Source organism: Ursus maritimus, unplaced genomic scaffold, assembly GCF_017311325.1.
Source record: "Ursus maritimus isolate PB19 unplaced genomic scaffold, ASM1731132v1 scaffold_2, whole genome shotgun sequence".
NCBI classification, from domain to species: Eukaryota; Metazoa; Chordata; class Mammalia; order Carnivora; family Ursidae; genus Ursus; species Ursus maritimus.
In genome coordinates, this window is record NW_024424452.1 from 22,302,015 (window position 1) to 22,316,463 (window position 14,449).

General features: G+C 40.4%; 1 long non-coding RNA gene across 1 annotated transcript in view; it reads left to right on the top strand.

Moving 5' to 3' along the window:
- The first annotated feature begins 2,131 nt into the window (after window positions 1-2,131).
- LOC103668876 overlaps window positions 2,132-14,449 on the top strand; it is a 19,711-nt gene continuing 7,393 nt past the window's right edge. Inside the window, exon 1 of the long non-coding RNA XR_570161.2 lies at window positions 2,132-2,170. This is a non-coding gene — a long non-coding RNA (uncharacterized LOC103668876). The remainder of the gene's footprint in view (window positions 2,171-14,449) is intronic.

Genomic DNA, 14,449 nt, shown 5'->3' on the forward strand with positions numbered 1-14,449 from the left:
GTTTGAATTTTTTACCTCTTTGGTTGAATTAATTACAAGGTATTTCAGGGTGCCTGGCTGGTTCATTCAGAGGAGTGTGACTCTTGATCTTGGGGTTGTGAGCTCAAGCCCCATGTTGGGTGTAGAGCCTACTTAAATTAATGAACTTAAAAAAAAATTACTAAGTATTTCGTTATTTTGATGCAATTTTAAATGGAATTGTTTTTTAATTCCCTTTTTGGATTGTTCGTTGTTAGTATATAGAAATGGAACTATTTTTTGTGTGTTGACTTTGTATCCAGCTACTCTGCTGAATTCATTTATTCTGCAGGGTTTTTTGTGTGTGGACTCTTCAGAGTTTTCTACATATAAGATCATATCATCTGCAAGTAGAAAATTTTACTTCTTCCTTCCCCATCTGCATGACTTCCGTTTGTTTTTCTTGCCTAATTGCTTTGGCTAGAACTTCCAGTACTGTTAAATTAGAAGTGATTAAAACAGGCATCTTTGCCTTGTTCTTGATCTTTGAGTAAATGCTTTCATTTTTTCAATGTTGAGTATGATGTTCACTGTGGATTTTTCATACATGGCTTTTATTATGTTGAAGTAGATATCATCCTAGCTCATTAAATGTTTTGGGGTTTTTTTTGACCATGAAAAGATGTAGTATTTTGCCATATGTTTTCTCTGCATCATTTGAGATGATCATGTGGTAGTTTTTATTCATTCTGTTGATGTGCCATATTGTGTTGATCAATTTTTATTATTTTTTTAATTGTATTTATTTGTCAGAGAACAAGCAGGGGGAGCAGCAGGTAGAGGGAGAAGCAGGGTCCCCGCTGAGCAAGGAGTCCGATGTGGGACTCAATCCCAGGATTCTGGGATCGTGACCCGAGCCGAAGGCAGACGCCCAACCGACTGAGCCACCCAGGCGTCCACATTGATCAATTTTTGTAGGTTGTACCATCCTTGCATTCCAGGAATAAACCCCACATTGTCATGATATGTAATCTTTTTAATGTGCTGCTGAATTCTATTTACTGGTATTTTGTTGAGGATTTTTGCATCAGTGTTCGTAAGGGATATTGGTTTGTAGTTTCATTGTGGTGTCTTTGGCTTTAATATCAGGGTAATGCTGGCTTCATAGACTGAGTTAGGAAGTATTCCTACGTGTGTGTGTGTGTGTGTGTGTGTGTGTGTGTGTATGTGTGTGTTTAAAGGTTGAGAAGGATTTGTATTAGTTCTTTATATGTTTGCTCAGATCCACCAGTGAAGCCATTAGGTCCAGGGCTCTTTATTTGTTGTGAGATTTTTTTTATTACTGATTCAGCTTATTACTACTTACAGGTCTATTCAGATTTTCTGTCTTTCTGATTTAGTCTTGGTAGGTTTTGTGTTTCTAGGAATTTGTCCCTTTGTTCTAGGTTATCTAACTTGTTGGCATAGAATTGTTCACAGTTTGTGCTCTCTCACATGCTCTCTCTCAAAGCAATGTCTATAGTGGTTTTTAAATTTATTTTTTTTAAGATTTTTATTTTTTTAAATTAATCTCTACACCCAATTCAGGGCTCAACCCACAACCCTGAGACCAAGAGTTGCATGCTCCATTGATTCAGCCAGCCAGGTCCCCCAATATAGGTTTGTTTTTTTTTTTAATTGAAGTATAATTGACATATAATGTTGTGTTAGTTTCAGGTGTACAGCATATTGATTTGACAATTTTATATATTACTCAGTGCCTACAACCATAGTACTCTGTTATAGTCCATTTTATTTCTGTAAAATCTCCACTTTCATTTCTAATTTTAGTAATTTGAGTCTTCTCTTTTAGGCTACCTAGCTAAAGGTTTTTCTCTTTTTTCTTCTTTTCAAAGAACCACTTTTAGTTTCGTTGATTTTTCTCTATTGTTTTTATATTCTGTATTTCATTGATCTCTATCATCTTTATTATTCCCCTCACTTTGGGTTTAATACTTTTTTGGGTTGTTTTTTGTTTGTTTGTTTGTTTGTTTTTTGGGGTTTTTTTGGTTGTAAAATCAGGTTGTAGATTTAATATCTTTTGGGTTTTTTTAGATTTTTTTAAAAGTAATCTCTGTACCCAACACGGGGCTCAAACCCACAACCCCAAGATCAAGAGTCACATGCTCCACCAAGTGCGCCAGCCAGATGCCATTCTTTCCTGTTTTTTAAGGTAAGCAGTTATAATACTAAATTTCCCCATTAGCACTACTTTTGCTATGTTCCGTAAGTTTTGGGATGTTGTATTTTCATTGTCATTCATGTCTTAAGTATTTTCTAATTTCTCTTTGATTTCTCATCCATTGGTAGTTTAAAAGTATGTTAGCAATTTGATGACTTTTCCAATTTTTTGTTACTGATTTCTAAATTCATCCTTTTGTGGTCAAGGAAGATAGTTTGTATGGTATATTTTAAGATGTGTTGAAACTTAATTTATCGCTTATGTTCTCTCCGTAAAAATGTCCTATGTGCACTTGAGAAGAATGTGTATTTTGTTGTGTAGAGTGTGCCTTATATGTTGGCTTATTGTGTTAAATCTTCTGTTTCCTTAGTTATCTTCTGTCTCCTTAGTTATCTTCTGTCTGATTGTTCTATCCATTGTGAATGGGGTATAAAGTCTCCTAATTTCCCTGGAATATCTTTTCTCCATCCTTTCAATCTCAACCTGTTTGTGTCATTGGATCTCAAGTGAGTCTCCTGTAGACAGCATGTAGTTCAATCTTGTGTGTGTGTGTGTGTGTGTGTGTGTTTAAAATTGAAGCATAATTAACATAGTGTTATTAGTTTCAGATGTACAATATAATGATTCAGCAGTTCTATACATTATTTGGTGCTCAAGATAAGTGTGCTCTTAATCCCCTTTATCTATTTCACCCATTCCCGCTCCCCTCCCGTCTGGCAATCACCAATTAGTTCTTTGTATTTTAGTCTGATTTCTTTGTTCATTTGTTTCTTAAACTCTACATATGAGTGAAATCATATTTGTCTTTCTTTAGCTTATTTCACTTAGCATAATACCCTCTAGGTCCATCCATATTGGATCGTGTGTTTTTCTCTCTTCTGCTAATATCTGTCTTTCGATTGGAGAGTTGAATCACTTACATTTAAAGTAATTTTGATAAGGAGGAAATTCTTCATTGTGCTGTTTGTTTTCTATACGCCCTACAGCTTTTTTGTCCTTCATTTCCTGCACTCCTGTCATCTTTTGTGTTTAGCTGATGATTTTTTTTTTTTTTAAATAATGAGACGTTTAAATTCCTTTCTCACTTCCTTTTGTGTATATTCTACAGCTATTTTCTTCATGGTTAGCGTAGGGATTACATTTAACATGTTAAAATTAAAACAGTAATTTGAATTTATGCCAGCTTAACTTCAATAACAAAAAACAAAACAAAACCAAAGAAACTCCATTCCTTTAAACCTCCAACCCCATCCCTTTTGGTTATTGATGTCACAAAGCTACCTCTTTATGCATTGTGTACCCAAAAACATTAATATATTTTTTAATGCGTTAGAAGACCAGATTTGGAGTTATAAATCAAAGTTGCAGGGGACACCTGGGTGGCTCAGTCGGTTGAGCATCAGACTCTTGGTTTTGGCTTGGTTAATATCTCAGGGTCATGGGATTGAGCCCAGCTCTGGGCTCTGCACTCAGCAGGGAGGCAGCGTGAGAGATTCTCTCCCTCTCCCTCCCCTTCTGCCCCTTCCTCCACCTGTGCTCTTGCTTGCTCACTTTCTAAAATAAATAAAATCTCTAAAAAACAAAGTTGCAGTAATATACAACTTTTACACTAATAATTTTTCTTTAAATGTATTAGTTTCTTTTCTTTCTTTTTTTTTTTAAGTAAGCTCTATGCCCAATGTGGGGACTGAACTCACAGCCCCAAGATCGAGTCACATGCCCTGTCGACTGAGCCAGCCAGGTGCCCCAAATGCATTAGTCTCTTAAGTCATGTAGGAAACAAAAAGTAGGGACGCCTAGGTGGCTCCATCAGTTAAGGTCATGATCCCAGGGTCCTGGGATCAAGTCCTGTACCTGGCTTCTTGCTCAGCGGGGAGTCTGCTTCTCCCTCTGCCTGCCGCTCCCCCTACATGTGCTCACTCACTCTCTCTGACAAAAAAAAAAAAAAAAAATCTTAAAAAAATAAAAAAAGTAGTATTACAAACCATTGTTATACTGGCTTTTATAATTGTCCATACATTTATTTACCTTTATTGAAATCTTTCTCAATAGGGCTTCAGGTTATTGTCTAGTGCCCATGTTTCACTTTGCAGGACACATCTAGTGGTCATGAACTCCCTCGACTTTTGTTACCTGGGAATGTCTTAACTTCTTCCTCACTTTCGAAGGAGAGTATAACGGGATATAGGGTTCTTGGTTGACAGTTCTTGTTGTTACTGTTTTTGAAGCACTTTGTATCTACTGATGCCCACTGTATTCTGGCCTCCAAAGTTCCTAATGAGAAATCTTTTGATTATCTTATTGAGGATCCCCTATGTGTGAGGATTTGCTTCTCTGTGGCTTTTCAGGATTTTCTTTGGCTTTTGGTTTGATTATAATGTGTCTCAATGGGTCTGAGTTTATCTTACTTGGAGTTTATTGAGCTGCTTGAATGTTTATCTTCATGCCTTTTCATCAAGTTTGAGAAGTTTTCAGCCATTATTTCTTCATATAGTCTCTGCTTCTATCTCGCTCCTTCTGGGACTCCCACAATGTGTATATTGGTCTTTTTAGTGGTGTCACACATGTCCCTTAGGTTCTGCTCACTTTCCTTCACAGCTGTTTTTCTCAGATGCAGTAATTTCCATCATTTTATCTTCAGGTTTGCTGATTCATTCTTCTACCTGCTCAAATCTTCCTTTGAATCCCCCTAGTGAATTTTTCATTTCTATTACTGTGCTTTTCAGCCCCAGAATTATTTTGGTTTTCTCTTTAGTTCTGTCATTTCCATTTTGTTCACACATTATTTTCTTGACTGTCTCTATATCCTCTTGTTCTTTTGAGATCTTTAAAACACATTTGTCTTAGTCATTGTCAACTGTATCTGCCATTAGGTCTTTCAGGGATAGTTTCCGTTGATTTATTTTTTGAGTGCCCCATATTTTCCTGGTTTTGTATGCCTTGTGATTATTTGAACACCAGACATTTAAATCTGATAATGTGATAACTCTGGGAGTCAGATTCTCACCCTTTCCCGGGTTTTGCTGTTTTCTTGGTTATTGTTTTTGTTCCTTAGATTGTTGCAGGTTGTGTCCGTGCTGAGGATCAGCATGAGCTGTAAACCTAAGGTCTTCTCAGGTCTTTTCTGAGCTTTTCCTGGGCATGCATAGTCACTTTCTAGTTTTTTCTGTATATATGATCATTTTTTTTTTAATATCCTAGTTTTTAATGTCTCCCCAAAGGGGAAAAAGTGAAAAATAAAGGGGTCGGGGTAGGGAGCGTGCCAGTCCTTTAAATCCCCTGGCAGTCACTTCAGCCTCAGCTGGAGAGACTTGCAACAGTGAGGGGAGGTGCGACAGCGGCTGCCCTCCTCTGCACTTCTGGGCAGAAGCAGCAGTCAGTGCACAGATTCCTGATATTTGAAGTCTTTTTGGCCACCCAGCTTCCTGCAAGCTGTTGCAAGCTGTTCCATGAATATGGCTAGTGGGGTAGTTGCTAGTGTGTTAGGAGCCAAAGTTGACCAAAATTGCCGGCAACTCAATGTCCTGGTTCTCCCTGGAAGTTATAAGCCTTTAGACTCTGGAGTTCTAAAATGGTTGCATCAGACAAATTCTGCCTGTGCAACTGGTGTCTGTCTAGGGGAGAGATTTCTGGTGCTTCTCATACCACCATCTTTCCAGAATCTTCCTAAACTTCACCTCTTCCTCATCACTTGAAATCACTTGTTATCAGTACTAAATTTCTACATGAATTTGAACCTGTTTCTGTTCTAGAGTTTGGTTTTTATGCATCTATGGCAGTTTTTTTTAATAATATTTTTTTATTATGTTAGTCACCATACAGTACATCCCCGGTTTCCGATGTAAAACTCGATGATTCATTAGTTGCGTTTAACACCCAGTGCACCATGCAATGCGTGCCCTCCTTACTACCCATCACCAGTCTATCCCATTCCCCCACCTCCCTCCCCTCTGAGGCCCTCAGTTTATTTCTCATAGTCCATAGTCTCTCATGTTTCATTCCCCCTTCTGATTACCCCCCCTTTCTTTATCCCTTTCTTCCCCTACCGATCTTCCTAGTTCTTATGTTCCATAGAAGAGAGAGATCATATGATAGTTGTCTTTCTCTGCTTGACTTATTTCACTTAGCATTATCTCCTCCAGTGCCATCCATGTTGCAGCAAATGTTGAGAATTCGTTCTTTCTGATAGCTGAGTAATATTCCATTGTATTTATGGACCACAACTTCTTAATCCAGTCCTCTGTTGAAGGGCATCTCGGCTCCTTCCACAATTTAGCTATTGTGGACAATGCTGCTATGAACATTGGGGTGCATATGGCCCTTCTCTTCACTACGTCTGTATCTTTGGGGTAAACACCCAGTAGTGCAATGGCTGGATCATAGGGTAGCTCAATTTTTAACTTTTTAAGGGACCTCCACACTGTTTTCCAGAGTGGCTGTACCAACTTGCATTCCCACCAATAATGTAGGAGGGATCCCCTTTCTCCACATCCTCTCCAACAATTGTTGTCTCTTGCCTTGTCAATTTTTGCCATTCTAACTGGCGTAAGGTGGTATCTCAGTGTGGTTTTGATTTGAATTTCTTTGATGGCTAATGATTTTGAACATTTTTTCATGTGTCTGTTAGCCATTTGTATGTTTTCATTGGAAAAGTGTCTGTTCATATCTTCTGCCCATTTTTTGATTTGTTTATTTGTTTCTTGTGTATTGAGTTTGAGAAGTTCTTTGTAGATCTTGGATACCAGTCCTTTATCTGTAGTGTCATTTGCAAATATATTCTCCCATTCCGTGGGCTGCCTCTTAGTTTTTCTGACTGTTTCCTTGGCTGTGCAGAAACTTTTAATCTTGATGAAGTCCCATAAATTCATTTTATCTTTTGTTTCTCTTGCCTTTGGGGATGTGTCATGAAAAAGGTTGCTTTGGCCGATGTCGTAGAGGTTGCTGCCTATGTTCTCCTCTAGAATTTTGATGGATTCCTGTCTCACATCGAGGTCTTTCATCCATTTGGAGTTTATTTTTGTGTATGGTGTGAGAGAGTGGTCAAGTTTCATTCTTTTGCATGTAGCTGTCCAATTTTCCCAGCACCATTTATTGAAGAGACTGTCTTTTTCCCACCGGATGTTTTTTCCTGCTTTATCAAATATTAGTTGCCCAAAGAGCCGAGGGTCCATTTCTGGGCTCTCTATTCTGTTCCATTGGTCTATGTGTCTGTTTTTGTGCCAGTACCATGCTGTCTTTGTGATCACAGCTTTGTAGTACAGCTCGAAATCCGGCATTGTGATGCCCCCAGCTTTGTTTTTCCTTTTCAACAATTCCTTGGAGATTCGGGGCCTTTTCTGTTTCCATACAAATTTAAGGACTATTTGTTCCAGTTCTTTGAAAAATGTCCTCGGTATTTTGATCGGGATAGCATTGAAAGTGTAGATTGCTCTGGGTAGCATGGACATTTTAACTATGTTAATTCTTCCGATCCATGAGCATGGAATATCTTTCCATCTTTTTATGTCTTCCTCAATGTCTTTCAAGAGTGATTTATAGTTTCTAGAATATAGGTCCTTTACGTCTCTGGTTAAGTTAATTCCAAGGTAACGTATGGTTTTTGGTGCTATTGTAAATGGGATGGATTCCCTAATTTCTCTTTCTTCGGTCTCGTTATTCGTGTATAGAAATGCAACTGATTTCTGAGCATTGATTTTGTATCCCGCCACGTTACTGAATTGCTCTATAACTTCTAATAGTTTGGGAGTGGCTTCTTTTGGGTTTTCCATATAGAGTATCATGTCATCTGCAAAGAGAGACATTTTGACTTCTTCTTTGCCAATTTGAATACCTTTGATCCCTTTTTGTCGTCTGATTGCTGTTGCAAGGACTTCTAGTACTATGTTGAATAATAGTGGCGAGAGTGGGCATCCTTGTCGAGTTCCTGATCTTAAGGGAAAGGCTTCCAGCTTTTCCCCATTGAGAATAATATTTGCAGTAGGCTTTTCATAGATGGCTTTTATGAGATTGAGAAATGTACCTTCTATTCCTACACTCTGAAGGGTTTTAATCAGGAAAGGATGCTGTATTTTGTCAAATGCTTTTTCGGCATCGATTGAGAGGATCATATGGTTCCTGAGTCTTTTCTTGTTGATATGATGTATCACGCTGATTGATTTGCGAATATTGAACCACGCTTGCATCCCAGGTATGAATCCCACTTGATCGTGATGGATAATCCTTTTAATGTACTGTTGGATTCTATTAGCAAGTATCTTGTTGAGGATTTTGGCGTCCATATTCATTAGGGAAATCGGTCTGTAATTCTCCTTTTTGAGGGGGTCTTTGCCTGGTTTGGGGATCAAGGTAATATTGGCCTCATAGAATGAGTTTGGTAGCTTTCCTTCTGTTTCTATTTTTTGAAATAGCTTTAGGAGAATAGGTATTATTTCTTCTTTGAATGTTTGGTAGAATTCCCCAGGAAAACCGTCCGGGCCTGGAGTTTTGTTATTTGGAAGGTTGTTTATCACTGACTCAATTTCTTCATAATTAATTGGCCTGTTTAAGGAATCAATTTCTTCCGGTTTCAATCTTGGTAGTTTATAGGTTTCCAGGAAGGATTCCATCTCTTCCAGATTGCTTAGTTTATTGGCATATAGCTGTTGATAAAAATTTCTAATAATCCTTCCAATTTCAATGGTGTTCGTCGTGACCTCTCCTTTTTCATTCATAATTTTAATAATCTGGGTCCTTTCTCTTTTCTTTTGGATAAGTCTTGCCAGTGGTCTGTCAATTTTATTGATTCTCTCAAAGAACCAGCTTCTAGTCCTGTTGATCTGCTCTACTGTACTTCTGGTTTCTGCTTGATTGATTTCAGCTCTAATTTTGGTCAACTGCTTCCTCGTGCGTGGATTAGGCCTGTCCCTCTGTTGCTGTTCCAGCTTCTTGAGGTGAGAATATAAAAACTGCATTTTAGATTTTTCTATTCTTTTGAGTGAGGCTTGGATGGCTATGTATTTCCCCCTTAGGACTGCCTTTGCAGTATCCCATAGGTTTTGGACTGTTGTATTTTCATTCTCATTGGTCTCCATAAATTGTTTAATTTGATTTTTGATTTCCTGGTTTATCGAGTCATTCCTGAGCAGGATGGTTCTTAGTCTCCAAGTGTTTGAGTTTCTTCCAAATTTTTCCTTGTGGTTGAGTTCCAATTTCAGAGCGTTGTGGTCTGAGAATATGCAGGGGATAATTTCAATCTTTTGGTATCGGTTGAGACCTGTTTTGTGTCCCAGAACATGGTCTATTCTTGAGAATGTTCCATGGGCATTAGAATAGAATGAGTATTCTTTGGTTCTGGGGTGTAGTGTTCTATATATATCTATGAGGTCCAACTCGTCGAGTATGGCATTCAAAGCCTTTGATTCTTTGCTTAGTTTTTGCCAGGGTGTTCTGTCTATTTCTGAGAGTGGAGTGTTGAGGTCCCCTACTATTAATGTATTTTTATTTATATGTCTCTTTATTCTGGTTAAGAGTTGGCTTGTGTATCTTGCTGCTCCCCTGTTGGGGGCATATATATTTATAATTGTCATATCCACTTGTTGAATACTTCCCTTAAGAATAATATAGTGCCCTTCTGCATCTCTAACTATAGTCTGTAGTTTAAAATCCAATTTATCTGATATGAGAATTGCTACCCCAGCTTTCTTTTGAGGTCCATTTGCGTGAAAGATGGTACTCCATCCCCTTACTCTCAGTCTGAATGCATCTTTGGGTTCGAAATGAGTCTCTTGTAGACAGCAAATGGATGGGTCATTTCTTTTTATCCAATCTGCAACCCTGTGGCGTTTTATGGGATGGTTCAAACCATTTACATTAAGACTGATTACTGAGAGATATGATTTTAATGTTGCCATGTTGCCAGTAAAGTCTTTGTTTGTATTGGCTGTGACTTTCTGTTCTGTATCACTCTTGGGGCCTTTTTACTTTTATAGAACCCCCCGTAATATCTCCTGTAGGGCTGGTTTCGTGGTTACAAAATTGGTTAGTGACTGGCGATTCTGAAATGTCTTTATTTCTCCATCAATTCTGAATGACAGCCTTGCTGGATAAAGGATCCTTGGCTGCATGTTTTTCTCTGAAAGAGCTTTAAATATGCTCCCCCAACCCTTTCTCTCATTCCAGGTCTGTGTAGACAGGTCTGACGTAATTCTGATGCTTTTGCCTTGGTACGTGAGAAATTTCTTTGCCCTGGCCGCTTTCAATACTGTATCCTTGCATCTAATATTTGCGAATTGCACTATGACGTGACGTGGCGTAGGTTTGTCGTGGTTGAGCTTGGGAGGGGTCCTCTCTGCCTCTTGGACACGAATGTTTGTTTCCCTTGCTAGATTAGGGAAGTTTTCAGCTACAATTTGTTCAAATATCTCTTCTAGACCTCTGTTTTTCTCCACCCCCTCGGGGATGCCGATGATTCTAACATTGGATCGTTTCATTGAGTCAGTAATCTCCCGTAACCTACATTCGTGGGCGTGGATTTTTTTAAGACCAGCTTCTATTTTCATTTTTTCTTCTATTAACCCATCCTCCAATTCACTAACCCGTTCCTCTGCTTCTGTGACCCTAGCCGTCAGAGCCTCTAGTTTTGCCTGCATTTGGCTCATAGAATTTTTAATTTCTGTCAGATTCGCTCTCATTTCTGTCCTTAGGGATTCTATATTCTCAGTAACCTTTTCGTTAATAGTTTTTTTCAATTCTACTCATCATTTTGACCATCGTTACTCTGAATTCCATTTCTGATAATTTGGTTACATCCATATCCATTATTTCTGTGGCAGAGGCCACAGACGCACTGTCTTTTCTTTGCTGGGGGGGGCTTCTCCTTCTTGTCATTCTGATGAAGAGAGGTTGCGGGGTTTCCAGAGCCCAAATTATTGACTGGGTCCCAGGCCGTGCCCCTTGTTTTATAGGGATCTTAGGGATGTGGGCTTCTTCTTTAAAGATTTTATTTATTTATTTATGTGGCAGCCAACCAGCGAGAGAGGGAACAGAAGCAGGGGAGTGGGAGAGGAAGAAGCAGGCTCCCAGTGGAGGAGCCCGATGAGGGACTCCTTTCCGGAACGCCGGGATCACGCCCTAAGCCGAAGACAGGCGCTCAATGAGTGCTCTACCCAGGCGCCCAGATTGTGGGCTTCTTGATTTTTCAGCCTGCCTTCTGTGTTCTGGGGGAGGGGCCTGCCGTGCCGATACTCAGGCAACCCTGTTTGGGTAGAGTCTCCGTGTCCCCTGCGAGGGGGGATGGGGATGGGCACTCTCTGAGCCGGTATTTCCAGGCTTTTGTTCTCTGGCGGCTTTCCCTGGCGGTCTGCTGTGCCTCTTCTGAGAGTCAGAGCAGCAGCGGCCGAATTTCAGCCTCTGTCACTGAACAGAGGGATTGCGGCCCGTTCTCCACTAATGTTCTGGCCACCTTAACTCTGTTACTGTTGGTGTTGCTCAACCCTGCAGCGTCCCGGGATGTGCGCCCCACCCCCGGCATCCCAGCCCTCACTTCCAGGGCCGGCGCGTCTCTGTCCTTTGTGTTTCTAACGCCGCCAGCCGCCAGCCGCCCCTGCGTGCTCCGGAAGCTCCAGGTCTCAGTCTGGATCCAGTGAGCGCACCGGGATTCCGGAGTTCCGTGGGAAGCCTGGTGGCGCGCGCACCCGGTTCAGGGTCTCAGTCTGCTGTTTTGCGGGTCCGCGAGCCCGCCCGTTCCCCCGTGCAGGTGGCTACCGCTTCCTGGCGCCCGAACGCGGCGGCTCCCTCCCCCTTCTGTTTATCTTCCGCTATCTGTGCACGGTTTCATGGCTCCCCGCTTCGTACCTCAATACTCAGGACTGGAGATGTTCATTTGTAGAGATCCAGATGCATCTTCCTGCGTCTCAGGCTGGTTCCGTGGTTGTTTAGGCTGGTCTGGTACCTATCCAGCTCAACTCAGGGGACCGGCTGAAAAAGGTGTCTCCTACTCCTCTGCCATCTTAACTCCTCCCCACATCTCTAGTTTTTGATGTAAAGTTCCCGCGATTCATTCTGCATTATAACCCAGTGCACCATGCAATACATCCCTTAATACCCATCACCAGCCTATCCCATCCCGAGCCATCAGTTTGTTTCCCAGAGTCCATAGTCTCTCGTGGTTCATTCCCCCTTCTGTTTACCCCCTTTCTTCTTCCCTTTCTTCTCTACCAATCTTCCCTACTTCTCATGTTCCATAAATGAGTGAAACCATATGATAATTGTCTTTCTGTGCTTGACTTATTTCGCTTAGCATTATCTCCTCCAGTCCCGTCCATGTTGCAGCAAATGTTGACAAATCGTTCTTTTTGATGGCTGAGTAATATTCCATTGTATATACGGACCATATCTTCTTAATCCAGTAATATGTTGAAGGGCATCTCGGCTCCTTCCACGATTTAGCTATTGTGGACAATGCTGCTATGAACATTGGGGTGCATAAGGCCCTTCTCTTCACTACGTCTGTATCTTTTGGGTAAATACCAGTACGGTGCAATAGCCTGGGTCATGGGTAGGCCTCCAATTTTTAACTTTTTAAGGGACCTCCACACTGTTTTCCAGAGTGGCTGTACCTAACTTGCATTCCCACCAACAATGTAAGAGGGATCCCCTTTCTCCACATCCTCTCCAGCAATTGTTGATTCTTGCCTTGTCAATTTTTGCCATTCTAACTGGCATAAGGTGGTATCTTAGTGTGGTTTTGATTTGAATTTCCCTGATGGCTAATGATTGTGAACATTTTTTCATGTGTCTGTTAGCCATTTGTATGTCCTCATTAGAAAACTGTCTGTTCATATCTTCTGCCCATTTCATGATTTATTTGTTTCTTGTGTATTGAGTTTGAGAAGTTCTTTGTAGATCTTGGATACCAGTCTTTTATCTGTAGTGTCATTCACAAATACCTTCTCCCATTCCGTGGGCTGCCTCTTAGGGTTTTTTTTGACTGTTTCCTAGGCTGTGCAGAAGCTTTTTATTTTGATGATGTCCCACAAGTTCATTTTCTCTTTTGTTTCTCTTGCCTTTGGAGATGTGTCATGAAAAAAGTTGCTGTGAAAAAAAAAAAAAAAAGTTGCTGTGGCCGGTGTCATAGAGGCTGCTGCCTATGTTCTCCTCTAGGATTTTGATGGATTCATGTCTCACATCGAGGTCTTTCATCCATTTGGAGTTTATCTTTGTGTATGGTGTGAGAGAGTGGTCAAGTTTCATTCTTTTGCATGTAGCTGTCCAATTTTCCCAGCACCATTTATTGAAGAGACTGTCTTTTTTCCACCGGATGTTTTTTCCTGCATTGTCAAAGATTAGTTGCCCAAAGAGCTGAGGGTCCATTTCTGGGTTCTCTATTCTGTTCCATTGGTCAATGTGTCTGTTTTTGTGCCAGTACCATGCTGTCTTTGTGATCACAGCTTTGTAGTATAGCTTGAAATCTGGCAACATGATGCCCCAGCTTTGTTTTTCCTTTTCAACAATGCCTTGGCGCTTCAGGGCCTTTTCTGGTTCCACACAAATTTAAGGGCTGTTTCTTCCAGTTCTTTGAAAAATGTCATTGGGGCGCCTGGGTGGCTCAGTCGTTAATCGTCTGCCTTTGGCTCAGGGCATGAAGTGGAGTTCTGGGATCGAGCCCCACATCAGGCTCCTCCGTTGGAAGCCTACTTCTTCCTCTCCCACTCCCCCTTCTTGTGTTCCCTCTCTCGCTGGCTGTCTCTCTCTCTGTCAAATAAATAAATAAAATATTAAAAAAAAAAAAAAAGAAAAATGTCATTGGTATTTTGATCGGGATGGCATTGAAAGTGTAGACTGCTCTGGGTAGCACAGACATTTTAACTATGTTAATTCTTCCGATCCATGAGCATGGAATATTTTTCCATCTTTTTGTGTCTTCTTCAATGTCTTTCAAGAGTGATTTGTAGTTTCTAGAATATAGATCCTTTACGTCTCCGGTTAAGTTAATTCCAAGATAACGTATGATTTTTGGTGCTATTATAAATGGAATGGATTCCCTAATTTCTCTTTCTTCAGTCTCATTGTTCGTGTATAGAAATGCAACTGATTTCTGAGCATTGATCTTGTATCCCGCCACATTACTGAATTGCTCTATAACTTCTAGTTTGGGGGTGGATTCTTTTGGGTTTTCCATATAGAGTATCATGTCATCTGCGAAGAGAGACAGTTTGACTTCTTCCTTGCCGATTTGGATACCTTTTATCCCTTTTTGTTGTCTGATTGCTGTTGCAAGGACTTCTAGTACTA